The sequence below is a fragment of the Nomascus leucogenys genome, chromosome 11 (assembly GCF_006542625.1).
Source record: "Nomascus leucogenys isolate Asia chromosome 11, Asia_NLE_v1, whole genome shotgun sequence".
Taxonomy (NCBI): Eukaryota; Metazoa; Chordata; class Mammalia; order Primates; family Hylobatidae; genus Nomascus; species Nomascus leucogenys.
Genome location: NC_044391.1, coordinates 102020898 through 102034856, shown reverse-complemented (window position 1 = coordinate 102034856; position 13959 = coordinate 102020898). Strand labels below are relative to the sequence as shown.

The 13959-nt window shown below is 43.9% G+C and overlaps 2 pseudogenes; one reads left to right on the top strand and one right to left on the bottom strand.

The window, feature by feature from the left end:
- Window positions 1-4473: 4473 nt before the first annotated feature.
- Window positions 4474-6312, top strand: LOC100588651 (annotated as a pseudogene).
- Window positions 6313-12659: 6347 nt separating this feature from the next.
- LOC100588320 lies at window positions 12660-13744 on the bottom strand (annotated as a pseudogene).
- Window positions 13745-13959: the final 215 nt, after the last annotated feature.

Sequence of the window (13959 nt, the reverse complement as noted above, 5' to 3'; positions counted from 1 at the left end):
TCTTTTAATCAGAGTTTTCCCAAAGCACAAAAGTGAAAATGTAGAAGTTGCTGTGTTTCATTAGTTTCATTCTTTTGAATGTTGCTACACTGAAAGCGCTGTGTGAAATTATTAGAAGACAAGTTTTCAAATGGTTGTAAAAGAAGATGCATATATGGGGACTCACTCAAAGGGCATTATTTAAAAAAGAAATTTCCAGCCACCCAGATCTCAGGGTAGCTATGTCCATTCAAGGATAGAGAATCCACCATCTGTATGATTATTTTTACGTCTGAACTTTTTTATACACCAGAGAGACTCAAAACTTTCAGGGTCATTTGCTCAGCATGTAGTGGAATGTCCTGCGCAATAGATTCCAATTAATATGACCATGTTCAATGGCCCTTTACCACCAATGATATATAACTGCTTTCCACTTGGCTTTATATGGCACTTCTTTGTTACTGCTGCAACCAGGTCTATCGCCCCTTTGATAAAAATTTCAGTTACCCCAGGGAGAAGCTTTCAACTTTATTAAGTATTGAAGTCTGTGCATTTGTTCTTCTTTGGAAGAGCAGATCAAAAGCACGCTTTCTAAGTAAGTAATCTGATAAATTAGGATAGCATTTGCAGACTTGGGCAATATGTTTTTCCGTAATTGAAACCTGAGAACCTGTGTCAACTGACTATACTATTATAAACTTCTTAGCATTTAACAAGAGTTTCTTTTATTTTTTGAAAGTAAGTAGAATTCCTTGATTCGATTTAACCAATTCTTTAGCATGCTGTTTCCTTTTTGTTGTGGTTAGGAAAACCTCAGTGTAGGTTTAGAGATAGAAAACTGACAATCAAGAAAAAAAAAGCAATTAGATGATCAAGTTGTGGTATAGACAAAAGCCCATGTTGTCGTCTTATCTCTGGCATTAATTTACTGTAAAAACTTGAGCAAGCCACTTAATTTTTCTGGGCCACAGTTTCCTCATCTTTGAAAAGGGATGATTGGCTAAATTATGTGTAAGACTTCTGCTGATTCTGAAATTCTCTGATTCTAAGTCTTAGGCAGAATGAGGCTAGACACAGAATACCTTATATTTGCATGCGGCCATTTTTACTTTGCATCTCCTGCCTGCTTCAATTCCAGGTTTGGTTTGGCAATGGAATAATATGGTGCTACTTTATCTTTGCGCGGGAATGAGATATATCTGGATCACTGGTTAAAACCAGAGTAGTAATACCTTCACAAAGGAGACTAGACAGTTGTATTTCTCCCACAGTCCCAAGCTACTAGAATGTTGAAAAGGCACCAGATTTATCTTGAGAAAATTGGCCCTTCTTCGCATATATTTACAATAAAAATACAAATAAATTCAGATTTCTCCATAGCTGATGGGACAAATTTTGCCTTCTGTGTTAGTCTGAATCTGAGAGTTACCTCTGTTATTAGCATTTTCAAAGATTTAGATTGCGACCTTTGAATTCCAATTCGTGGGATTTGAATACTTAAAAAGGATAACTTGGGCCGGGCATGGTGGCTCACTCTAATACCAGCACTTTGGGAGGCCGAGGCAGGCAGATCTTTTAGGTCAGGAGTTCTTGACCAGCCTGGCCAACGCGGTGAAATCCCGTCTCTACTAAAAATATAAAAACGAGCCAGGTGTGGTGGCGGGCGCCTGTAATCCCAGCTACTAGGGGAGGCTGATGCAGGAGAATGGCTTGAACTTGGGAGGCAGAGGTTGCAGTGAGCCAAGATCGCGCCACTGTACTCCAGCCTGGGTGACAGAGTGACTCCATCTCAAACAAAAAAAAGAAAGGATAACCTGAATCAAAATGTACATCACATGTTGCCAAAGACTAAATAGAATTTCTTACAGTATTTTGTCAATGGATGCTTACAATATAAACACTCCATGTAGACATCCTCAAAGTGTTTTAGCATTAAGAAGTTGGAAACTATTTTGTAGACCAATTCTTTCTAAATTTTAAGTTCTGATGATTGGGGATCAAGTTGGGGCTATGTTCTTCAGGATCTTAAAAGCCTAAATATTAATAATACAGTTGTGATATTAGTAGAAACTTTTCCTGGGAGGTAGGGATTTAAGAGCCAAGTTTCTCATCTCAGATCCTCAGCAATTTATTTCTGATACTGGGCTATTCACTTGTTCTGTCTGTTACTGTTTTCTCATTTTTAACACTATATCAAACCTCTGTAAGAGGTTCGTTTCCTTTCCTGTCCTGTCCTGTCCTGTCCTGTCCTGTCTCGTTCTGTTGTCCAGACTGGAATGCAATGGAGCGATCTTGGCTCAGTGCAACCTCTGCCTCCCGGGTTCAAGCGATTCTCCTGCCTCAGCCTACTGAGTAGCTGGGATTACAGGCACCCGCCACCACGCCTGGCTAATTTTTGTATTTTTAGTAGAGACAGGGTTTCACCATGTCGGCCAGGCTGGTCTCGAACTCCTGACCTCGTGATCTGCCTGCCTCGGCCTCCCAAAGTGCTGGGATTATAGGCGAGAGCCACTGTGCCCACCCAAGAGCTAGTTTCTTAAAGGTTAATCGCACTGTAGAACCTGAAACTATATAAATAAATTTTATGTATGTGGTTGTGTTTAAAATCCTCTTATTTGTTTTGAACTTAGAATGGGTTTTTTACTCATGCATGATTTTGTGACATCATTCAATGATAAAAATATTAGTTCACTGACTTACTCAGATTTTCTGAATCTTGACCCATTTCCTTATACAATATCAACAATTATTTTGTTAATATCACCACTAATCTCATCAGAAAAGCTTGTAAGTGTTGAAAAACTATCAAGGTCATAGCAGTAGATTAAAGATTTCTAAAATTTTAATTTTCTCTTGAAAGCTCACATTTTGATCATAGGCAATAAATACCATCTGTTGTTTTTCTTGAACAGGCTTACTTTGTCCATTAAAATTAAAGTCTGCCAAATAATCTGAAAATTCATCATTTGTCTGTCAGTCTTTTTTTTCAAGTAAAAATGATGTTTTATGAAAATGTATGCTGGTTCCATTTGTAACTCAGTTGCATGAGTTTCTTTTCCTAGAGACAACTATCATATTTCAATATGTGGTAGAAACGCTTCATATGCACTTCCCATTTTGTAATATGGAATATTAATAAGATGTATACTCAAGGGTCTAGATTTAATAAAGTTAATCATTTTTATTGCTTTATAAAAGATATGATTAAGTGAAACTGACATTTTATTTTTATTGTGAGTGCATGATGGTGAAGAATGTGATAACTGCCAGTGTAATTTGGTATCACAGCCTTGATTCTTTCTAAGGAACCTACAGTTTTTACCTACCATTGCCTTAGCAACACTGGCAATTATCAGCATAAAGAAGAAAAATCACATCTTAGTTTTAAAAACGATCATAAAAGCAGCTTTGGCTTTGCAGACTTCTTGAAATTGTCTTGGAGATCTCAGGAGTATGTGAATTGCATTTTGAAAATCTCTGGACCAAGCCTGGCCAACATGGCATAACGCTGTCTCTACTGAAAATACAAAAATTAGCTGGGTGTGGTGGCGGGTGCCTGTAATCCCAGCTACTCAGGAGGCTGAGGCAGGAGCATTGCTTGAACCTGGGAGGTGGAGGTTGCGGTGAGCCAAGATTGTGCCACTAGACTCCAGCCTGGGAGTCCAGCCTGGGCACAGAGCAAGACTCTGTCAAAAAAAAAAAAAAAAAAAGAAGCTGACTAGGGTTCAATATTGTTACAGTGTTGAATTTCCCCTTCTGTTTCCAGAAAAATGGGCCAGCTTCTTACTGCTCCATTTCTCATGAAGTTAAAACATCAAAAGTAAGAAACTATTAACACTGAGGCCCACTCATTAAAAGCAGGGACCCGCTTCTTAATGACTAGATTGCCTAGTCTTGCTGACTGAGACAAAATTTAATAGCAGTAGGTGGGAACTTGAACTAATATAGTCAATACCTGGTAAGCAGTACATAGTTGCTTTCTTCTCACTATACTTGCCTCATTTTCCAAAGTGAAATAATAATAAACAGACCTTTAAGAAATTTTTGGATGGGGCTCACTCCCGAGGGGCAGGTCGGGGATGGGGAGTAGGCGCCGGGGTCGGGGTGGCCTGGGCCTCGAGGTCGATGCCTGCTGCTGCAGCAGCAGAGGCTGAGGGACCCGCCGCAGCGCTGTTGCCCGAGAGGGAGGGCGCCGCTGCCGTGGTGAAACCAGCCCAGAGAAGTTACAGGATTTTCCCCTGGGTCTCCTGCCCAGCAAGCCAGCGCCATGACCAGGGTGGGGGATGATGGCGGCGGCTCTCACTCACTTGTGAAGGCTGGAACCCAGGGAACCTTCGGTGACCTAGGGATTCTCCAGATACCACCGCAGCCCCACCACGACCAGCCGAGGCAGCAACAGCAACAGCTCGGGCACATGAACAGAACCGCTGGACTCCAGGTTCCTTGCGGGGGCGCTGAGCGTGGCCTGAGGGACAGGCCATGGGTCCCAGAATGCCCCTGCCCAAGCTCAGTGAGGCAGAGGGCGAGAGTGGGAAGGCCGGGCAGGAGCCGTCCCCCGAGCCAGGCACGGACGCCATCCTGGCAGCCTCAGGAAGCCCGGGAAGTTCTCCAAACTGGTCCTGCTCACGGCCTCCAACCAAGATGAGGACAGGGTGGGCTTCAAGCCCCAGGAAGTGCACTGTGTCTTGTCCCTGGAGATGGCCGGCCCCGCCACCCTCGCCAGCACCTTGCAGATCCTGCTAGCTGAGGAGCAGGGAGGGGCGGTCCAGCCAGCCCCCCAGATGCCTGAACAGAAGAGCAGCAAGCTGGACACAGCCCCCCCATTGCCTGGAGTTCCTGAGGACACCATTTGGGGGTCGCCGCCTGGTGCTGGAGTCCTTCCTGTACAAGCAGGAGAAGGCTGTGGGGGACAAGGTGTACTGGAAGTGCCGCCAGCATGCTGAGCTGGGCTGCCGGGGCCAGGCCATCACCCGAGGTCTGCGGGCCACAGTGATGCGGGGCCGCTGCCAAGCGCCCGATGAGCAAGGCCTGGAGCCCTGGCGCCAGAGGGAGAAGCTGCCCAGCCTGGCCCTGCCAGAGGTCTTGGGACATCCCCAGGGTCCTGAGGGCCCTGGAGGCCGAGTGGAGGAGCCGCTGGAGGGGTGGGCCTGTGGCAGTGCCCCAAGGAGCCGGAGCCAGAACCCACCCCTGGGATGGTGCTGAGCAAGCCAGCCCGGAGGACGATGACGGACCCCGAAGCCTGTCGCTGCTGAGCCTGACGCCCAAGAAGTGCTCGATCCTGGGTCTGGGACAGGCCCGGCCCCTCGAGTTCCTGAGGATGTGCTACGGGGACAGCTTCCTGGTGCACGAGTCGTTCCTCTACAAGCGGGAGAAGGCCGTGGTGGAGACGGTGTATTGGACCTGCCGGGACCACGAGCTGCACAGCTGCCGGAGCCGGGCCATCTCCCAGGAACAGTGAGTGACCATGATGCGTGGCCACTGCCACCCGCCTGACGTGGAGGGCCTGGAGGCCCGGCGGCAGCAGGAGAAGGCCATGGAGATGCTGCAGGCTGTGCAGGACGGCCCTGGGAGCCGAGTGGACACTCTCCTCCAAGGCGTGAAGTCTTCTCTGCCTCAGGGGCCCTGGCCCCCTGACTCTTACCAGGCCCCGGCCCAGAAAGGGAGCAAAGGTCAAAGACCAGGAGCTTCCAACCCATCCCCAAGCCCTGGAAGGATTCCTGGACGAGGACCAGGACGTGGATGCAGACCCCGGAAGCCCTGAGTTCCTGCGGACCCCGCTGGAGGGCAGCTTCCTGGTGTACGAGCCCTTCCTCTACAGGCGGTGTATTGGACCTGCCGGGACCAGGCCCGCATGGGCTGCCGCAGCCGCGCCATCACTCAGGGCCGGCGGGTCATGGTCATGCGCAGGCACTGCCGCCCACCGGACCTGGGTGGCCTGGGGGCCCTCCGGCAGCGGAAGCACTTCTCCACCCTGGCGCAGTGGGACTGCCCAGAGCCCCTCCGGCCCCTGGAATTCTGAGGACTTCCCTGGGGGGCAAATTCCTGGTGCCCGAGTCCTTCCTCTACAGGAAGGAGAAGGCGGCCGGGGAGAAGGTGTACTGGATGTGCCGGGATCAGGCTTGGCTGGGCTGCCGCAGCCGCGCCATCACCCAGGGCCAGCGGGTTATGGTCATGCGCAGCCACTGCCACCAGCCCAACCTGGAGGGCCTAGAGGCCTTGAGGCAGCGGGAGCGGCTCCCCAGCATGGCCCAGCAGGAGGGCCCAGAAAAGATTCAAGTTCAGCTGTGCTTCAAGACGTGTTCTCCTGAAAGCCAGCCGATTTATGGGTAATTGTGTTAGTTATCTAATGGTGTGTCACCAATTACAACAAAACGTAATGGGCTGAAAACAACAACAACAAAAACAAAAAGAAATTTTTGGTACAGGGGTAAGGCCAGGTTTGCATCTGGCCTGACGCCAAAGTCCATGTACTTGGCCACTACTTTATACTGATCTCTGGGCTGCTACCTAGCTCTGAAAGTCAGTGATTCTGGAAGACAAATAAATATCTTCCTAAAGTGGCAAATAAGGCTGTTGGTGGGATTTGTGGTGGAACTGCAAGGATTTCAGCAAATACAACATATAACCATATAGAGTGTATACTGTGGCCTGGTAGTTAAAAGAGCAGGCTTTGAACATAAGCTGTTCAAAGCCCAAAACTATCATTTACCAGCTTTGTGGTTTGGGGGAAGTTGCTTAACCTCTTTTGCTTCAGAGTATTCATTTGTAAGATGAAATGATGAGGGATAATGATAATAATGCTACGTATCGAGGCTTCAATTAGTAGTGGTTTGGTAGGTAATAGAGCACATGGTAAGCATTGGTAAATCTCGGCTTTTATAATTATCTGCTGTGCTGAACACATGATAGCCATGCAGTACAAATTGGCTATTATTATTTAAACACTTCCTCCTTCTTCTCATTACTGGTGCAAACACAAGCGTCATTTGTTATTCATTTATTTGTTCCTTTGTTCTACAGTGATCTACTGAACCTAGTATATAACAGTCACTGTGCCAGGCGATGACCCTGATCTAGTCCTATAGTTGGCAGCTCCAACATAGCTATTATTTCCATTTTACTCTAGTTACTAGGGAAGAAAAGTAGTATATTGGTTTTTCATAGGTTTCCTCAGATCATGCAGTTCGTGTCGAGCATCCCACCATTTTCCTCTATTCATTTATTTCCGATTAAAGACAGGTGCTAATAATTGCATCTAAATCAAACAAACATAGATAGGAAAGTAAGTGTCTCCCATTTTCTAATATTGTCATAAAGATTGTAAAAATTCAAGCCAAAAAACACTTCATATGGTATATATAATTTTTTTATAAAAGTTAAAACATAAGCTAATATTACATTGATAATTACAAATATATCCTTTGAGAGGAATATCTCTAATCCATTTTTCACTATATGTGATGCACTTGGTGCTTGAAGATTTTTTAAGAACTGCATATATGCAGATGAAAATGAAGTTCTTTACTATTATCCTTAGCACAAATGAATTTCTTGAGAATGTAAAGATTCCCTGTGAGAACCCAAGAACATAAATGCTAAAAATTAATTCACTAAAACCGAAAGTAAGATTTGAAAATTTAAAGAAGATAATCTTTGAGTGGTATGAAAAGCTAATCATTTTCCTTTATTAGCTCTTAAGCTTCATTCTTCCTGAAAATTTAAATTCTTCCTAATCTTAGCAAATACTACAACATGTAAAAATCATGCAGGTGTACACCAAATGTGTCTTTAAAATTTTATGTCCTATAGATTTGAAAATTAAATCGTATTTTAAATGTATTAAGAGAAATGCCCATATAAAAGAATGCTAGGATGAATCATTTCAGTAAGGAATTCTATTGTTAGCCACAGGAAAATTCTCTCTAAATTATATTTTGAGTGTCTGGATTTGTGTATTTCATGCATTTTAAGGCAAGATATGTTTATAGTAGAAGCTATTACAAAAGCATTTATTTCTATTTATCAAGTTAGAATCATACCATAAGTCATTCTAGTAAAGTATCCTGAAGGAAAAAAACAAAAAACAAACAAACAAAAAAACTATGAGTCATGAGCTAAGTTTGCTACCAGTCATAGAATTAATTTTAGTATGCATTTTCCTTGACCTCACACCATTCAATACCATTGGTCACTCCCTCTTTCTTGAATGTGCTCTTCTTTTGGCTTATGTTGACATGTGTTTTAACTGTTTCTCTCTTACCTCTGGCTGCTGCTTCTTCAGAGCCCTTTTCTCTCTTCTCCTTTTCTACCATTAGCTATCTCTACCTCTAGATATTAGAGCTATTTAGGTAACAGTCCTGGGCTGTTCTGTTTTTACACAGCTAGACTTCATGGATCCAAATCCTGGTTACAGGGCTTGAACTCACTACAGGCAAGCCTTAAACTCTGTGTGTCTCAGCTTCCTAAAATATAAAAGAGAATAATAATAGTTCCTACTTCATGGGGTTATTGTGAGGATTAAGTAAATACATTTAAAGAATTTAGGCTGGGTGCAATAGCTAACGCCTATAATCCCAGCACTTTGGGAGGCCTAGATGAGTGGATCACTTGAGGTCAGTAGTTCAAGACCAGCCTGGTCAACATGGCGAAACCTGTCTCTACTAAAAATATACAAAAATTAGCTGGGTGTGTGGTGCATGCCTGTAATCTCAGCTACTCGGGAGGCTGAGGCAGGAGAGAATCATTTGAACCTGGGATGCGGAGGTTGCAGTGAGCTGAGATCACGCCACTGCACTCCACCCTGGGCGACAGAACGAGACTCCATTTCAAAAAAAAAAAAAAAGGACTTTAGAACACTGCATTTGGGTTGTTTGTTTGTATTTTGAGATGGAGTCTCACTCTGTCGCCCAGGCTGGAGTGCAGTGGCTCAACCTTGGCTTACTACAATCTCTGCCTCCTGGGTTCAAGCGATTCTCCTGCCTCAGCCCCTTAAGTAGCTGGGATTACAGGTGCCTGCCACCATGCCTGGCTAATTTTTGTATTTTTAGTGGAGACAGGGTTTCACCATGTTGGCCAGGCTGGTCTTGAACTTCTGACCTCAAATGATCCACCCACCCAGGCCTCCCAGAGTGCTGGGATTACAGGTGTGAGCCACTGCGCCCGGCTGGTATTTTTAATTGTTTTTATTCTGTAGCATATTCGTTCTCTATGTAATGCATCAATTCCCATCCACATGCTGACAAATCCTAAATTTATATCTCTAGTCCAGGTCTCTCTGCTGAGGCTCAGACTGTACATATCTGACTACTAGTATCTTCACTTGGATATCTTTCAGATACATCAAATTATGTTCAGAATTGAAAGTTAAATTATTAATCTTCCTCTTTCTAGATCTCTTCCCCACCTGCAAATTGGTCCTTCTCAAAAGATTACAGAGTTAGTAAATGGCATCTCTATCCCCACAGTTCAAACAGAAACAGGACAGGCATTTAAACTTTTTTTAAAAAAATTTTAATATAAAGAATTTATAATATATATAAAAATAGAGAGAATGCCTAGCTTCAACAATTAGCATGGCTAATCTTGTTTCATTTATGTTGCCACCCACTCCACCATGCCCCAAACTAGATTATTTGGAAGTGAATTCTAAACACCATACTATTTTATGCATATTTATTTGTGCATGTATCTCTAAAACAAAGGCTCTTAAAATATTTATGAAATTATTATAAATTGTCACATAATTTTTTCTTTTTTTCACTGTCAGTTTAAATCAGAATCTACACAAAGTCTGTAAATGGCAAATGTTGATATATGTCTTAAAATTCTTTAATCATTCTCGTTCTTATTCCCCTTATTCCAAATATATTTGTTGAAGAAACATTTGCCTTGTAGTTTTCTTTTGTCCCCCTAATTTCCTGTAAATTGGTAGTTTGAGCTGAAGGCTTAACTTGGTTTTGTTCAGGTTTGCTTTTTAATAGGAATAGTTTATGGGAAGTGTTGGGTACTTTCATCAGGAAGCACAGAAAGTCAGATTGTCTCTCCTTTTGTGATGTGAACAACTGTTGATGGTCATTGTTTAGAATAGATCCATTATATCATTAGTGGTTACAAAATGTTAATATTCCATTTTTTAATCAGTGTTTCATTTATTGGTTGAAATTCTTCTATAAAGATAAACTTCCCCTTACAACTTTTGGTTATCCAGCAGTACATTTCATATAGGAAAGACAAAATATTCTTTTCCTTTATTCATCAGCTTTCAGTGTGATTAGTTCATTCTGTATCATCTTCCATGAGTGATCAATGAACTTTTTTTTTTTTTTTTTTGAGACGGAGTCTTGCTCTGTTGCCCAGGTTGGAGTGCAGTGGCATGATCTCAGCTCACTGCACTCTCTACCTCCCGGGTTCAAGCAATTCTCCCACCTCAATCCCCTGAGTAGTTGGGACTACAGGCGCACACCACCACACCTGGCTAATTTCTTGTATTTTTAAAGTAGAGACAGGGTTTCACCATGTTGGCCAGGCTGGTCTGGAACTCCTGGTTCAAGTGATCTGCCCTCCTCAGCCTCCCAAAGTGCTGGTATTACAAGAGGCTTCTTCAGTTTGGCTCCTGAGTCCTTTTAACAAATTTCAATTGTACTTAATATCTTAATTTTTTCAATATTATAAATATATCAAGATTATCATAGACATCTCCTGCTCTAGTAGAGAAATCATCCATTTCTCTAAGGTATTTAGTATTGGGAAATGATATTTAGAGACCATGGTCTGGGTTTTAGGAGTGCTCATTGTTGCTTCATTGGTCATTGATTCTACACTTGTCCAGTGAACATAGCTAAGGAATACATAATTTTTGTTTGTTTGTTTGTTTTGAGACGGAGTCTCGCTCTGTCACCCAGGCTGGAGTAGTGCAGTGGCATGATCTTGGCTCACTGCAAGCTCCGCCTCCTGGGTTCATGCCATTCTCCTGCCTCAGCCTCCAGAGTAGCTGGGACTACAGGTGCCCGCCACCATGCCAGGCTAATTTTTTGTATTTTTAGTAGAGACGGGGTTTCACCGTGTTAGCCAAAATGGTCTTGATCTCCTGACCTCGTGATCCGCCTGCCTCAGCCTCCCAAAGTGCTGGGATTACAGGCTGAGCCACTACACCCAGCTGGATTACATACATTTTTTAAAAGAGAAAATCTGATTTCATAATATTTTAATTTAGTTTAATTGTTATTTAAATTTTTTTCCTACCAATTTTCATTTTAGGTTAAGAGGGTACATATGCAGGTTTGTTATATGGATAAATTGCATGTCATCAGGGTTTTGTGTACAGATTATTTCATCATCCAGGTAATAAGTATAGTACTCAATAGGTAGTTTTTCCGTTCTCACCCCCCTCCCACCCTCCACCTTCAAGGAGGCCCTGGTGTCTATTGTTTACTTTTTTGTGTCCATATGTACTCAGTGGTTAGCTCCCACTTATAAGTAAGAACATGTGATATTTGGATTTTCTATTTCTGCATTGCTTCAATTAGGATAATGGCCTCATGCTCCATCCGTGTTGCTATAAAGAACGACTTCATTCTTTTTTTATAGCTGTGTAGTATTTCATGGTATATACGTACCACATTTCTTCACCAGTTCACTGTTGATGGGCGTCTAGGTTGATTTTATGTCTTTGCTATTGTGACTATCGCTTCGATAAACATACATGTGCCTGCCTTTTGATAGAATGATTTACATTCCCTTGGGTCTCTATCCAGTAATGGGATTGCTGGGACAAATGGTAATTCTGTTTTATGTTCTTTGAGAAATCTCCAAACTGCTTTCCACAGTGGTTGAACTTGTTCACATTCCCATCAGTGGTATATGTGTTCCCTTTTCTCCACAACTTTGCCAGCATCTGTTGTTCTTGACTTCTTAATAATAGCCATTCTGACTGGTGTGAGATGGTATCTTATTGTGTTTTTTTTTCATTTCTCTAGTGATTAGTGATGTTGAACATTTTTTTTCATATGCCTATTATTGACATTGTGTATGTCTTCTTTTGAGAAACGTCTGTTCATATCCTTTGTCCATTTTTTTAATGGGACCTTTTTTTGTAAGGTATGTACTTTTATTGCACTGGTCTCAAGTTAGTGTACAGGGAAGCCCAGGCTGCCTCCACCCTCCACCAACTCCCAGGGAGACCAAAAGCCTTCATACAGCTCAAGTTGGGAGACAGAAAAGGGGGGTCACAATGCCAATCATTCAAAATAAAACAAAATTTAAAAAGTACTAGGGCAAAGATTTAAGAAATTATGCATTACATAATACACATGAAAGCAATGCTGTCACCTCCCTGGACTTGGGAGAGGATTGAGCCATTCTCCCTAGAGAGAAGTGTGGTGGCTTTTTGGAGGGCAAGGGACTTCCTGTAACAATGCATCTCATGATATTTGGAATGACTATTAAAAAAAATAACAATATACAATCAAAGTCCTCGGCCACACTGTAGAACTTTGAGCGATGCTGGCTCCAACCCATTGCTGACACTGTCATGGTCCAGTTTTTAAATCCTGAGTCAAGCCGAAAACAAAAAACAAAAAACAAATTAAGGCATGCCAATGTCATCTCGTTTTCTGTGCCAGTTTGGTTTTTGTCAAGAAAGAGTGTAACAAAACTAAGGAAACTAAGCGACAGTCCTCCTAGAGGCATCTGTGGTGGACAATGGATGGGAGGGACTCGTGGTACTCCTGCTTGCTGATCCACATCTGCTGGAAGGCTGGCAGCCAGGCCAGGATGGAGCCACTGGAGCCACTGGACCCACACAGAGTATTTGCGCTCAGGAGGAGCAATGATCTTTATCTGCATTGTGCTGGGAGCCAGGGTGGTGATCTCCTTCTGCATCCTGTGGGGGATGCCAGGGTACACAGTGGTGCCGCTGGACAGTACTGCATTGGCGTACAGGTCTTTGCAAATGTCCACGTCACACTTCATGATGGAGTTGAAGGTAGTTTCGTGGATGCCACAAGATTTCATGCCCAGGAAAGAAGGCTGGAAGAGAGCCTTGAGGCAGAGGACCCACTCGTTGTTGATGGTGCTGAGCTGGCCTTCAGGCAGCTCACAGCTCTTCTCCAGGGAGGAGCTGGAGGCCACAGTGACCATCTCTCACTGGAAGTCCAGGGTGAGGTAGTACAACTTTGCCTTGACGTCTCACGCTGTCTTCAGCGGTGGTGGTGAAGCTGTAGCCGCACTCCCTGGGGCTCTTCATGAGGTAGTCAGCCGGGTCCAGATGCAGGATGGCACCAGGGAGGGCGTGCCCCTTGTAGATGGGCACAGTGTGGGTGACCCCACCAGAGTCCATCACGATGCCAGTGGTACAGCCAGAGGCTTACAGGGAAAGCATGGCCTGAATGGCCACGTACATGGCTGGGGTGTAGAAGGTCTCAAACATGATCTGGGTCATCTTACGGTTGGCTTTGGGGTTTAGGGGGACCCCAGTCAGCAGCACAGGATGCTCCTGAGGAGCAACATGCAGCTCGTTGAAGAAGGTGTGGTGCCAGATCTTCTCCATTGGTGACAATGCCATGCTCGATGGGGTATTTCAAGGTCAGGATGCTTCTCTTGCTCTGGGCCTCATTGCCCACATAAGACTTCTTCTGACCCACACCCATCATCACGCCCTGGTGCCATGGGTGCCTCATGATGGAGGGGCATCGTCACCTGCTAAGCTGGCCTTGCACATGCGAGAGCCATTGTCCATGACGAGTGTGGTGATATCATTATCCATGGTGAGCTGGCAGTGGGTGTGGACCTGCGGCAGAGCAGCGAGGGCAAGACTGTGCTTATGGGGGAGATGCGGTTTCAGAGGTTAATGCAATCGTTCTTGGCTTGTTGATTTTTCTAAGTTCCATATAGATTCTGAATATTAGACCTTTGTCAGAGGCATAGTTTGCAAATATTCTCTCCTATAAGTTGTTTGTTTACTTTATTGATAGTTTTATT